Source organism: Trachypithecus francoisi, unplaced genomic scaffold, assembly GCF_009764315.1.
Source record: "Trachypithecus francoisi isolate TF-2019V2 unplaced genomic scaffold, Tfra_2.0 Lachesis_group11, whole genome shotgun sequence".
Classification (NCBI taxonomy): domain Eukaryota; kingdom Metazoa; phylum Chordata; class Mammalia; order Primates; family Cercopithecidae; genus Trachypithecus; species Trachypithecus francoisi.
Genome location: NW_022681456.1, coordinates 104,462,803 through 104,477,858, shown reverse-complemented (window position 1 = coordinate 104,477,858; position 15,056 = coordinate 104,462,803). Strand labels below are relative to the sequence as shown.

Below are 15,056 nucleotides of genomic sequence, written 5' to 3'. Positions count from 1 at the left end.
TCCACATACTCTGCTTTCCAAGTATACATGCATGTTACAATAACGGAGATGTAGTAGACACTCCAATATTTTTTACTGAAATGCTAACTGACTTTCATTGATGTCTATTCCAGCTTTAACATCTCATAATTCTATAAATCCATTTTTATAGTATCTAAAATTAGAAAGCACAATTGTATACTAAAGTATTTTGTAAACATTATTAATTTGCATAATGCCTTCCTGATTTGTGCCATATCTAGAAACTCAACACCAAAACACATTAAGGTAAGGAAAGGATGAACTATTAAATGATGTTAGGATAATTAGTTGTCTATTTGGGGAAAAATGACACAATCCCTTCTTCACATAAAAAGTTAATACCACATGAATTAAAGTCTCAAACGTGATAAGTAAAGCTATAAAACCTTTAGAATACATGGATGATGATATTTATGAACAGGAGAGTAGAAAAAATTATTTAAGCCAGACTAAATAAAAAGGACAAAACATAAAAGACCAATAAGTTTGTCTACATTGAAAGTAAGACTTCCATCCACCCAAGGACAATATAAAGAGACAGAAGACTCACAAGGCCACTGCTATGCTTATGCATTTGTACAACAAGCATATTATAAAAAAGGTGGTAGCATCCGGGCACAGAGGCTCAGGCCTGTAATCCCAGCACTTTGGGAGGCTGAGGTGGGCAGATCACCTGAGGTCAGGAGTTCGAGACCAGCATGGTGAATATGGCGAAACCCCGTCACTACAAAAAATACAAAACTTAGCAGGGTATGGTGGCACGCACCTGTAATCCCAGCTACTCTGGAGACTGAGGTGGGAAAATCTCTTGAACCCAGGAGGCGGAGGTTGCGGTGAGCCCAGATCATGGCTACTGCACTCCAGCTTGAGCAACAGAGTGAGACTCTGTTTCACAAAAAAAAAAAAAAAAAGGTGGCAGTACACAAAATCAGTTCTGAAATGTGGTCTATGTTCCACTGTTGAAGCCATATACCGTGGCACAAGCTGCATCTGCCCAGAAGTAATCGAATGTTTGCACAAGAGAACAGCCTGTGCAGCCAACAGAGGCCTTTTTTCTCATCCATACAAAGAAGTCATAAATACTAACGGCATCCCTTAACATATAAGTTACAAACTAGAAGATATTTGCTACAAATATTTAGTATCAGAAATTTATAAGGAATGCCTAAGAATCAATAAGAAAAAGACAACCAAACAGAAAAATGCAAAATAACTCATGAATAAGCCTGACGAAACACTAATATCTTTTAGAAGTCTGAAAAAATGTTCAACTTCATTTGTAATCAGAAAAAAATTTAAGTCAAATTAAAATCTTACTACATATCCAACAAATTGGTAAAAAGTAAGGTAGGAAAAAATTTAAATGTTAGTAAGGTTTTGGATGAATGCAAATTTTCATTCACTGCCATAGGGAGTAGAAATTAGAACAAGCAATTTGGAAAAAATGTGACATTTAAAAGTTGAACATGTGCTTGCCCTTCTATTCACCATTTGTATTTCTAGACACATATATGCTCTACAGAAATCTTACAAACTTGCATCTGAAGACATGTATGAACAAGAGTGTTTGAGGCAAAACTGTTTATGATAGCAACAACTGAAAAAAACACAATATTCATCAATAGTAACATGGATAAAGAAGTTATGACTAGGTCAGGCGTGGTAGCTCACACCTGTAATCCCAGCACTTTGGGAGGCTGAGGCGGGCAGATTGCCTGAGGTCAGGAGTTCGAAACCAGTCTGGCCAACATGGTGAAACCCTGTCTCTACTAAAAATACAAAAAAAAAAAAAAATTAGCTGTGCTTGGTGGCCTGCACCTGTAATTCCAGCTACTCAGGAGGCAGAGACAGGGGAATTGCTTGAACCAGGGAGGTGGAGGTTGCAGTGAGCTGAGATCGCACCACTGCCCTCCAGCCTGGGTGACAGACTGAGACTCCATCTTAAAAAAGAAAAAAGAAAAAAGGTATGACTAAATGAATAATTTCATACAATAGATAACTACCAAAAAAATGAAAAAATTGTACTGCATGCAATGACACTAAAAATCTCAAAAACATAAAGTTGAGCTTTAAAAAAATCAAGTCCAAAAATAATAAATGTTATATAATTCCATTGTATATATGTATATATAGGCTCTACTAAACAGCATATATTTTAGGAATACACACGGGGTATAAAAAATTAATGTGGCCAGGCGCGGTGGCTCAAGCCACATGTAATCCCAGCACTTTGGGAGGCCGAGACGGGCGGATCACGAGGTCAGGAGATCAAGACCATCCTGGCTAACACGGTGAAACCCCGTCTCTACTAAAAAAATACAAAAAACTAGCCAGGCGAGGTGGCGGGCGCCTGTAGTCCCAGCTACTCGGGAGGCTGAGGCAGGAGAATGGCGTAAAGCCAGGAGGCGGAGCTTGCAGTGAGCTGAGATCCGGCCACTGCACTCCAGCCTGGGCGACAGAGCCAGACTCCAAAAAAAAAAAAAAAAAAAAATTAATGTATAAAATGTATGGCTATCAGATTTTTAAATAGATTTCTGAAAGAAAGCAAACAATTCTTTGTCTCCAGTCCCTCATTATTCCAACAACTACAAAGAAAATGCCACATAACTGATAAAATATTAGTTGTATCTTTTCTCTGATGAAGCCATAAATGCTATTTCCATCTGGCATACATTTTAAAATCAGCATATTATTTTCCTGATGTTTGTTTACCACATATATCTGATCCATTTACCACTAAGTGATATAGTCCATTTCTAACAAAATGGCTATGAAATGCATTTAAATAAAATAAATTTGGGGAAAGACAGAGGGTGGGGCATCCACAATTGACATTACTAAAAGCTTTTACTAGAGAGGGGGTTAAGATGTGGCCAGGTTCATAAGCATCACGGAATTATTTTTATTTTTATTTTTATTTTTATTTTGAGATGGAGTTTTGCTTTTGTTGCCCAGGCTGGAGTGCAACGGTGCGATCTTGGCTCACTGCAACCTCTGTCTCCCAGGTTCACATGACTCTCCTGTCTCAGGCTCCCGAGTAGCTGGGATTACAGGCGCATGCCACCGTGCCCGGATAATTTTTGTATTTTTAGTAGAGATTGGTCAGGCTGGTCTCGAACTCCTGACCTCAGGTGATCCGCCCACCTCGGTCTCCCAAAGTGCTGGGATTATAGGCGTGAGCCACTGTGCCCAGCAGAATTGTCTTTAAAAGAACTTTCAGAACTTTATCACAACTTGATCCCCCAACGCTGGGATTTTCACTCTGCTTGACTACATGAATTTCTCCCTCAGCTGCCATCTTCTGGCTTCTCACCTAAACTGTACCTCCACCCCACCAATCTACCACAGGCCTCCACAACTCTGGCACGTCATTCAACTCCCTCCTTCACCTGCATTTAGAAGCAGCAGTGGAAGAGAAGAAAAAAACCTGACTTCTCATCCTTGACCAGCTGTGTTTATGCTAGTTACTGAACCTCACTGTGCCGCATTTTTTAAATGGGGCAGCTGTGTTCCCACACGTTTCTCGTATTTCTGTGGTTTCTTGTTTCTCTGCTCCTGTTTTGTGACTAGAGTTGGCTTATCATCCTTCACTAGCGCCCTCTGACATGTATCATAATTTATACACTGTAGTTTGAAAGTTTAAGTGTTTAGCATCTATTTTTTAGAAGCTTACAAATTATTTTATCATTACAAGCTAAATACTAGCACTAAGTGGTTTTGTTCCATTCATTCACCATCATCTTAGAACACATTATTTTTAAAATGTAATATCTTGCCAATTATTAATATGTACCTTTTTTAATTTAGCCAACACTCAAGTTGCCCAAATAAGAAGTCGATCCCAAGGATGTTAATTCATGTTTGTATGGTAATTAATTTTTCTCATAATCCAGAATAACTTAAGAAATGCAAGGTTCTACAAATGTCCAGTTTCCCACCTTACATCTGATAGGTCCTATGGACACTCCTGTACAAGACCATAAATAATTCAAATCATGCTAAGAAGGAAGTAATGTCATTGCAAAACTTTCTGCCAAAATGTTTCTAACTTATAAATGCAAAACAGATCCAACATGCCACATTCACTCACAGCTACACTCATATTTTGCCTGTCTATGATGACAAGAGGAGTTAAGTGCACATTTGTTTGCCATTGGAAATGTGTAGTTTTCAATGGTTTTTAAATTTAAACAAATAAATTTAGCACTATCCTCTTTTAAGACATGTCTAATTTCAATAATGTTCTTGACTAACACATACTTTGGCTTAAATATTAAAAGTATGTTTAATTCCATATAGAAGTTTTTCAATCAAGCATGGGTTTGTTGCTGCAATATTTCTAAAACTGGTTTCACTCAGAGTTAGAATTGTGCTTGCTCTTAGGTATTCAAAATATTCCCACTTATTTTTCCATGAAAGACATAATTAACCTATACCCACACATAAATTACAGCATAAACACTAAACTGTGAAGTACTACTAAAAATACTGGATGAATCCATATATTTAAATTTTTTTTGATGAATGCTATCACCCTGACCAAATGATTTAACTATTAACTACCTTTTTAAAATATGGGTCTCACATGACTATAAAGAGAATGCTGTTTCTGACATATTAATCTTTTTATAAAGCACTGCAGGGCCGGGTGCAGTGGCTCATGCCTGTAATCCCAGCACTTTGGGAGGCCGAGGCAGGTGGATCACGAGGTCAAGAGATGAAGACTACGGTGAAACTCCGTCTCTACTAAAAATACAAAAAACTGGCTGGGCGTGGTGGTGGACACCTGTAGTCCCAGTTACTCAGGAGTCTGAGGCGGGAGAATGACGGGAACCCGGGAGGCAGAGCTTGCAGTGAGTCGAGATCGCTTTGCCACTGCACTCCAGCCTGGGCGACAGAGCGAGACTCCGTCTCAATAATTAAAAAACAAAAAAAGGCACTGCAAGAAGCCATCGTCTTGTGAAGCGATTATCTTCAGAGTATCAGTACTGGTGAAACTATGGGGATAAGCAACTTAAAAAGTTACACACAACCTTTCAAAGAGAAACACATCTATCTGACAATGATTTCAGAGAGGATTTGCCCGTATATTTTGAAAGCTTACAGTCCTAATCCAGCCAAAGAAAAATAATCATGACTTTTTCTTCTGGGTTTCTCTTTCTCCATCTAATAACTTCCTTTTCTTTATCCTCTTGACCCTGCCTCCTCAACCTCTTTGAACCCAGTGTTACTGCAAGTCAGTTTGTGAAGCATTTTGTCCTAGCTTGTCCATTACAGTTCTCATGAAAGTCAAAGCATCTGCTAAGTACCTTTCTCAGAATATGAACAGGCATCTCTACCAGTTGAGGTCAATTATCTAGTGGTGGCTGAGCTGACCTTAACTACTACCAGTTCTCAATCGCCTGCAAAGAGCCAGAAAATCATTGGTGCTAGAAAAAGTGACTCACTAGACAAGTTCAAGTCCAGATCTTTACCACCACCACACTGTCATTCCTATCTGAGTTTTCACCACCTGGTTGACACCAATTTGCAGGTGCTCTCAGGGAAAAACGGCCATAAAAATCAGAAACCCACCTAGTTTCACTCTCTTCTTCCAAGTACAGACACCTCCACCACCCCAGGTTTCTGTCTGCTTTTGGTCACTCTCGGTGACCTACACATAGTTGTTTTTTATATTTTGTCCAGAATTTACAGTTGTGATCAAGAAAAAACTTTCCGTTCAGAAAAAAAGACCAAAAAAATTTTATACTTGATATACTACAGATTAAATTCAAAGAAATATGAACTCAAATATTTTTTAAATTACTAATAAGACAAGGAAACAAGTTACTATGCATGAGTCACCAAAAACAACAACAAACATCGTAATTATCAACTAAAAAAATAAAAAATAACTATTATGAAATGTTTGAAGAAATGGAAGATAAATTTTATAAAAAGGGCAAGGAGGAAGAACACATCAAAAATGGTCAGATAGCTTGGCATGGTGGTACACCCTGTCGTCTCAGCTACCTGGGAGGTTGAGGCAGGGGAATTGCTTGAGCCCAGGAGTTTGAGTTGAGTCTGGGCGACATAGCAAGACCCCATCGCCTTAAAAAATATGGCCAGATAGATTTAGTAAAGAATTCCTAGGAATGAAAAATAATTATTGAATAAGCAGGTGGATTGAAGACAGTAAATCAGACACAGCTAATTAATATATTAGAAGAAAGGTTTTAATAATTACTTGGAACGAAGCAGAGGACAACAAGGATAGAGAAAATATGAAAGACATTTAAGATATATAAAGGACTAGATGAGAAGGTTACCACACATATATAGTTAGCATCCATAGCCATTGTGGCTATGGACAGGTTCACCTTGGGTGGAGGCCTGGAGCTTGCCCTGGCCTGCGACCTCCAAGTGGCAGCTTCCTCAAAAGTCACGGGACTGATTGAGAGACCGCTTGAGGGCTCCTCCCAGGGACAGGAGGCACTCAGAGGCTGCCACACTGCCTGGGGGTGACCCTGGTGAAGGAACTCATCTTCACAGGCTGACAACTGAGTGGGCACTGGCGCTGGTGAATCACGCTGTGGCCCAAAACAAGGAGGGTGATGTCGCCTACCACTGGGCGCAAGCACTGGCCCAGGAGGTCCTGCCCCAGTCTCCCACTGCCATGCAGTTGGGCAACGTAGCCACTGACCAAGGCATTGACGTGGACATTGCATCAGGGATGGCCACTTAAGGGATATTTTATGCCCAGAATGTTCCAACCTGGGACTGGCTGGAAACATGGCAGAGAGAACCAACCCCCAAAATTTGTTGGCAAATGACCTCCATTTAACCTTCAGCATGGGAGAACAACAGGATCCAGAAGAAAAATTTGCATCAGGACTGCCCTCATCATTTCACCTCTCTGGGCTTTGGTTCCTCCATAAGGATGATGAGAGATATGATATGATTGGCATGATGCCTGGAACCTAGATGCTGACCATACCACCTACTGCTACCTTCCTTGACGTCACGCTAGGGTTGGATTTGCTTTGGAGAATGCCTGTCTCTCTCTCTCTACTCAAATGAAGAAGAATTAAAATAGATCCCTCTGGGTCTTTGTATCATTGGTTGTCAGGCCCTGACCTCTCTCTCAGTTATCAGGTACTAACTAGAGATGTCAAGAGATTTTAAGATACCCCTAGTTTTTTTCCTCTGGACAATAGAGATAATAAACTCTGGTATTGGTTGTACATGTGCCAGAAGTTAGACTGCAGATCCCAGCTCTTTGCCAGTTACTCACTGTATAATTTTGGACAAATTGTTTAAACTCTGGGCCTCAGCTTTCTCATCTGCAAAATGAAACTGTTGTAAGGATTTAACAAAATAAAAATACCTCATGTTAAGAAACAAGCTAGATTTTGTAGTTGGATGAAAAAATCCAGCCATAGGCTATTTACAAGAGTCATACCTAGAATATAAGGACAGAACAAAACAAAGCAGGAAAATACTAGCCAATGGAAGGTATGGGCCAGGGGTGGTAGCTTGTGCCTATAATCCCAGTGCTTTGGGAAGGTGAGGTGAGAGGATCACTTGAGGCAAGGAGTTCAAGATCAGCCTGGGCAACATAGCAAGACCCTATCTCTACAAAAAATTTTAAAAATTAGCCTGGCGTATTGCATGCACCTGTGGTCTCAGCTACTTGAAGGCTGAGGCGGATCACTTGAGCCTGGGAAGTGGAGGCTATAATGAGCTATGATCATGTCACTGTACTCCAGCCTAGGCAACAGAGCAAGACCCTGTCTCTAAAAAATATAAAAATAATTTTTTGAAAAGAAAAGTATAGTAGCAGTGATAATATCAGACAAATAGGCCAGGCATGGTGGCTCATGCTTGTAATGCTAGCACTTTGCAAGGCCAAGGCAGGAGGAACATTTGAGCTCAGAAGTTCAAGACCAGCCTGGGCCACATAGTGAGACCCTGTCTCTTTAAATTAATATATATATCCAACTATTTCCTCCTAGAAATGTTTCTCAACAAACTGCAGAGGAGATATATATATATATATAGATATAGATATAGATATATATATATAGACAGAGATAGATAGATATCTATAGATCAGAAAAATCAAAAAAAGAGAAAAAAGCTTTATTCAGAATAAAGAGAGCCATTACATCATGAGAAGTGTTTCACTGCTTTAAGAAGATATACAAATTCTAAATGTATATGCAACAGCCTCAAAATAAACATAATTTACAAAACTACATGGAGAAATTAACAATACACTATCTTAGTGGGAGATTTCAACACACTTCTTAATTACTGATAGAGCAAACTGATAAAATTTGTAAGGATATAAGCTTTGAAACCTGTAATCAACAAGCCTGATCTAATGGATGCACATAAAATGGAAAATATATTCTTTTTGAGCATATATGGAATATTAACATTCCAGTTTCCTTAACTGTTTTCATCATATGGTTTTCATATCTCCATTCTATTTCTAAAATATAGCCTAAATTTACAGGTTTGGCTTTTAAAAAACTATTATTTTCTTGGCTTACACTGAACTTACATTTAACTAAAAACCCCCACACTCACCCACCCTCCAGAGGCTTAGGGTCTCCTATGATCCCACCATATTTAACATGCTGTTATCTTATTGTATTATAGTTCAAGCTGTTATCTTATTGTATGATACCTCTAACTACATGTCTCCAATAAACAATGAGCTCCTTGGGGACAGCACAGTATATTTGTAATCTTTATCTCCTCAATACCCAGCACAGTGACTGGCATATAGTAAGTGCAAAAAAAAAAAAAAAAAGTTAAATGAATCCATTGATATTTTAAAGGTAAAGAAAACAAACTGCAAAAGACAAAATGAGGTAAGTGATGATAGAGCAGAAAGAAAGAAAGATTATAGGAAGGAAAGATGAAGCAAGTATGTAATAATGATATAGCTGTTTGTCCTTGGCTCACACCCTCAGCAAACCATAAAGTAACATTTAATTACATATTCTAGAACTGGATGGCTAGAGGAGACCTCTGAAAATAATCCAGTTAGTAAGAGCTCCTACACAGAACAGAACATCAGTTAACCAAAACATTTTTTTCCTTTGAAATCTTCAGACTACAATGTAGTCAGTGATTCGTTCTGTAGCCTAAGGACCTGCCTCTTCCCTGTTCCTTTATGCCTCCTTCTTCAAAAAGAGATGAACATGAGAACAAACTACCACTTCCTGACTGATCAGACATAAAAGAGAAACATTCCTAGGAGGAAATAGTTGGCAAGAGAACTTCCCTGGCCAGAAAAACATCGGGCAACTGTAGACCAATTCCCAGAGTCATTACAGCATGAGAAACTAGACTCATACTACCAGAAACTTGAGGGTGTAAATCTGATCATTACACATTATACACAAGTAATAAAATATCACATGTACTCTCAACATATGTGCAACTATTATATATAAATAAAAAATAAAGAAATAATTTTAAGTTACCTTGTGAAAGTTACAAGCAGGTGACTGTTGTTTCTGAGTCAACTAAAAACTAGAATCTTTCTGAGAACTACCAGAAAAGGAAAAAGCTAAAAAACAAAATGACTTCCCATTCCCAGGTAATTCCTTCAGACAGAACTTTCAACATTTTACATTGGCTAAATGTGAATAAATATGGGTTTTAGAAGAAAAATACAGTTGTCACTCCAAATTCACACCTTTAATTGGTATGGATGGACTCAATGGGCATACAATCCCTCTTTTAAGACATTTCTGTGCACAAAGAAAATATTCTCAGATTTATCAAGTTACTGGCAAGGGACTAATTGTGGCTAGAATGACAGATACATCTTCTTCTGAAGCATTTTAATTAAAGTGCAGAGACCTCTCTTTCTGGGAGGGAGTCAATAAGTCCTTACCCGAAAATAATGAAGCAACCCACATGACCTCTGAAAGCTGAGCCAACCAAGGGGAAAATCAAAAGGCAACAAAAACAAGCAGAAAAGTCCGATGGCTGAAAAGAGCTACATCTGTATGTATTAAATTAAACCATTTCCCTCGCTTATAGGTTGGATATTATTTCCAACCCCTACAGGCAGAAAGAGTAGTACTCTTAAAGTAGAATTTACAATTAATAATAGATAATGAATTTATCTCTAAATACAACAGACTCCTAATTTCTTTATTTTTTTATTTTTTTATTTTGAGACAAGGTCTCACTCTGTCACCCAGGCTGCAGTGCAGTGCTGCAATCTCAGCTCACCACAACCTCGACCTCCCTGTTCAACCAATCATCCCACTTCAGCCTCCCTATTAGTTGAGACTACAGGCATGCACCACCACACCTGGCTAATTTTCATATTTTTAGTAGAGATGGGGTTTTGCCATGTTGCCTAGGCTGGTCTTGAACTCCTGGGCTCAAGAGATCCACCCACCTCAGCCTCCCAAAGTGCTGGGATTGCAGGTGTAAACTACCATACCAGGCCAGAGACCCCTAATTCTAAGTCCAAATCCTTCAGACAGTGATCATCACCACAAATAAAAACTCCTAGAGAGACATACTGGTTTCTAACCTAATAGGACTAAAATGGGAAAATATAAATTTAACAATATATTTTTCTATTTAAGAGTCTAATATCACAATTGTTATCTGTTCCATGCTAAATCTGTGATGTTGGAAAAGTCATTTCTCTGGCCTAAGTACAAAATTGAGATAATACTAGTACTAACCTCATAGGGTTTATTTGAAAATTAACTGATTTAATAAAGCAAAATGTTCAGTACAAAGTCATATGCAATAAAGGTTAGTCATCATTATCATCATTATTAATGTTATTTATTCAACACCTGACACCAAGTACATACTCAAAAATGATTGACTACTGCCATTTTCATCATTATTTATTACTGCTTAATTGTTGAAAGAAGTTCACCAGTAAGACAGTAACTTCAGAAAAAAATGAATTTAAATATCTTCACAAAGAAATGCATTCATTCCGCAAATATTTACTGACCAGCTACTTTGTGCCAGGCATTGATCTAAGAGCAAACAAAACTAATACTCTTGCAGGAGGGAGTGGGGAGGAGACAAATCACAAGCAATAAGCATAGTAAATCCATAAATTACATAGCGTGCTAAGGGATAAACACTATAGAAAAAAGGAAACACAGTAAAACTGGCTGGGCACGTGGCTCACGCCTGTAATCCCAGCACTTTGGGAGGCCAAGGTGGGTGGATCACAAAGTCAGGAGTTCAAGACCAGCCTGGCCAACATAGTGAAACCCCATCTCTACTAAAAATACAAAAAAAAAAAAAAAAAATAGTCGGGCGTGGTGGCGGGCGCCTGTAATCCCAGCTACTCGGTAGGCTGAGGCAGGATAATTGCTTGAACTCAGGAGGTGGAAGTTGTGGTGAGCTAAGATCACACCATTGCACTCCAGCCAGGGCAACAAGAACGAAACTCCGTTTAAAAAAAAAAAAAAAAAACATGGTAAAAAGACTTAAAGAAGGTAAGGGAGACATGTAGGAGAACTGCCTTCCAGGGCAATGACTACAGTGGGACCATGTTCAGCATGTTCCAAGATCTGCAAAGAAGCCAATATGGCTGGCAGGAGCCAGGAAGGAGGTGATTGGCAAGGACATCTGAACCATCAAGCAATGGAAGGCCAGACTTGCAGGGCCTCCTAAGTCATAGGAAACACTCTTGTTTTCGTTCTGAGTGAGATAGGAGCATTGCGAGCGCAGATAGGTCAACGTAATCTGACTTATTTCTAAAAAGATCCCTCTGGCTGCTGAGTTGAGAATAGATAGACTGGTGGGGAAGAAAGAGACAGAAGTGGGAAGACCGCTTTGGAAACCAGCAGAGCAATCCAGGTAAGAAAAGTGAGGGTCCATAAATATGTTTCTCAAAAGCTATCAATCTCCCAACTAGGGAGCACAGCAGGAAATTTCAGAGGAGATACAAACAGTTGCTCTTTCTTTGAGAGCTGTTGTATTGATTTTGGAGTGGAATTATATATGGCAAGACAGTAATGACCATAAATATGGTCCAGTTAAGTACTTCAGAGTCCAAAAACTAGACCCTGCCTGGCACAGAGTAAACACTGAATATTCACTTACTGAGTTCAGTAAATATGAATGGACTCAACTTCTTGGTGGAAAATGTTATTCAAACATGATTTTTAATAGGAAAAATCAAGACATAGGAAAAGCCTTGAAAAAAATCAAGAGACTGTAGTACCCTCTACTCTGACACTACACTGTTTGTTAAATATTAATTTACATTCACTCATCCTTTTTTAAACAAATATAGCTGACCACCCACTGTGTGTCAAGCACCACATTACCTTCTAGTTGAATCCCTTCACTACGTCTTAAGGGGAAATAAAAGAATAAATGTGTGGGAATATTCTGGGTAAGTTCACATTTCGTTACTAAACATGAAAAGAATTTCAGGACAAGGATCTGGAACTACTGAGTGGTAGTAGCTGGGACTACAGGCACTTGCCACCGTGCCTGGGTAATTTTTGTCTTTGTGTAGAGACAGGGTTTCACCACATTTCCCACTCTGGTCTCAAGCACGTTTGCTCAAGCAATCCTCTTGCCTCGGCCTCCCAAAGTGCTGGGATTACAGGTATGAGCCACCATGCCCGGCCCATTGCAACCATCTCAATTTATCAAAATACATGTGAAAGATTTAAATGCATTTGAATCATCCTAAGGGTGTTATTCTCAAACTTTCACAATAACTATACAAAGAAAATATCCCTCTTCTCTTTACAAAATATATATACTATTAGACCAGCCTGGCCAACATGGTGAAACCTCGTCTCTACTAAAAATACAAAATTCAGCCAGGCATGGTGGTGCGCACCTGTAATCTCAGCTATTCAGGAGGCTAAGGCCCGAGAATCACTTGAACCCAGCAGGTGGAGGTTGCAGTGAGCCGAGATTGCACCACTGCACTCCGGCCTGGGTAACAGAGCAAGACTCAGTCTCAAAAAAATTAAAAAGAAGAGATATATATACACACACACATAAATATATACATATATATGCATTATTCGAAAATCCATGTTAAATGAAATATATGTCAAAAAAAGAATAATTGAAATTGTAGTCATTTGAAATCTTGGTCATTGATACTATGTTCCACTGTAATAAAACACATAGAAAAGTATTTCGGCAATACCCATACATTGCAAAGTATTTCCTTCCCCACTCAAAATCAACCTGCACTGATTCCACTTATGAACCCAGCCAAGTACAATGTGTTCAGTCCATGCCAATGTCCTGCTGGAGGCATCAGAGGGCAGGTGAGAAGTCAAAGCTGGAACACAATGTCACATGTGAGGAATCCAAATCACTGCCTCTGTAGTCCAAAGACAGCAGCTCTCTTTTTATAACAGGTTTTACAAGATTCTTATAATGCTCTCCTAGTTTTTTTCTTTTGTACAGATGTTGGTATTTATTCTCCTAATTATTAAAAATTCTGCAAGAAAGACAGTCTTTACTTTCAGAATGTAAGTGTCTTTAGTGATAGCATCCAGAAAACCAGCTGCTTGGTAAGTGACACTCAATGGACCTGCTGACATCTTAAGACCATAATATCAATCCAAAGTTAAACTATTTATGAAAGGAGCCACGGATATCAGTTACAGTTTAGTCTTTTTCTTTCCCTTTCAGAGACTTGTCTTTCCCAGGTACAACTCTTAACATGGCATGAAGAATCAACAGAATTCCTTCACCACCCAAGGAAAGGTATGAGACCTAAGCTGGCTTCTTTCTCTCCCATTACCCCCAGACACAGTTCTTGATCTAAAGGAACAAGTACTTAACCCAAACAGGGCCAAAGTGCTTTTACAGAGGCAGATATGCCACACAGGTTCTACTTCCTTCTAAGATCAAGCATCAAGAGGAAAAGTGTAGGCCTAGAAACCATTCTTCCCCACCATGGCTAGGAAAAAATGTGCCAGAGAACAAAGCCTACAAGAAGGAGAGAAGTCAAGAAAGACAGGCAAAATCCTGGTGTCATCAATGGAGCCCTTGGTTCCAGTTGTATCTAAAGCCAGATCCCTCTCTTGAACTTCCCAGCAATGCAAACCAACCAGCTTCTACTTCGCTTATGTGGGTTTCTGTTCCTTTCAGTAGAAGTAAATGTAGCCATGAAGGTCATACAGCTAGTAAAGAACTGATAAAATATAAGTAACCAAAAAAATCCACACTTGCCACATACTAAAAAAATAAAATGCTCCTTTTGTCATTGATTTCTTCATTCAACAAATACTTATTGAGTGTTGATTATGAACCAGGCACTGTTCTAGGCACTGGGGATAGAGCAGTATACACGACAGATCAAATCTAGAACTTAAATTTTAATGTTAGAGCCATTATTGAGTGTTAGCACAAGTACTCTCAAGCTTGGGTCCAAGGAGTAGGCTTCAGGGAATCTTGAAGACCCTCAAATATATGTAAAATCTTGTTTTTAGGCATAGTTATGGGAAGCTGCACAATAAATTTTCTCAGAATCTTAAAGACACCTACGACCCCAGAAAACATTAAGAAAAACTCTAAGAACATAAGCATGCCTTGGCATCAATATGTCTCAAAATGATTATGGAAATTCTGATCTCTTAACCCTAACACAGAGGTGTGTTCAAAGAGAACACACTCTATTTAACAGGCATTTCACAGAAATACTACACGCCTTTACAATACATTATGAGATTAACTCCTTTAATAATCCTTTTTCCTATGAAAACAAAACTAACAGCTAACAACTGGAGCCTTAACCACCTGTGTTCTGCCCTTCATTTGAGTGGGTGGTGAACATCTCAGTCTCTACTTTCTTATTCCTTTTGAAGCGTATGTTTCATACCTGCATTTCCTGGACCCAAAAGGAAAGGGTTATCTCCTTTCACCTGCAAAATGGTTTTCTTCTAAACTGATACTGATCAGATTCCTCTCTGGTTAAAAGGAAAAACAGGAACCAGGGCTGCTGCTTTTCCGTATTCAAAAAATGCCTTCCAGAGATGTCTAAACAGCAGCTAATTTCATTA

The 15,056-nt window shown here is 38.9% G+C and overlaps 1 protein-coding gene and 1 pseudogene across 2 annotated transcripts in view; one reads left to right on the top strand and one right to left on the bottom strand.

The window, feature by feature from the left end:
- ITPR2 (inositol 1,4,5-trisphosphate receptor type 2) overlaps positions 1-15,056 on the bottom strand; it is a 493,382-nt gene that overhangs the window by 454,530 nt on the left and 23,796 nt on the right. The gene's annotated exons all lie outside the window — the stretch shown is intronic.
- Positions 3,869-6,833, top strand: LOC117090762 (annotated as a pseudogene).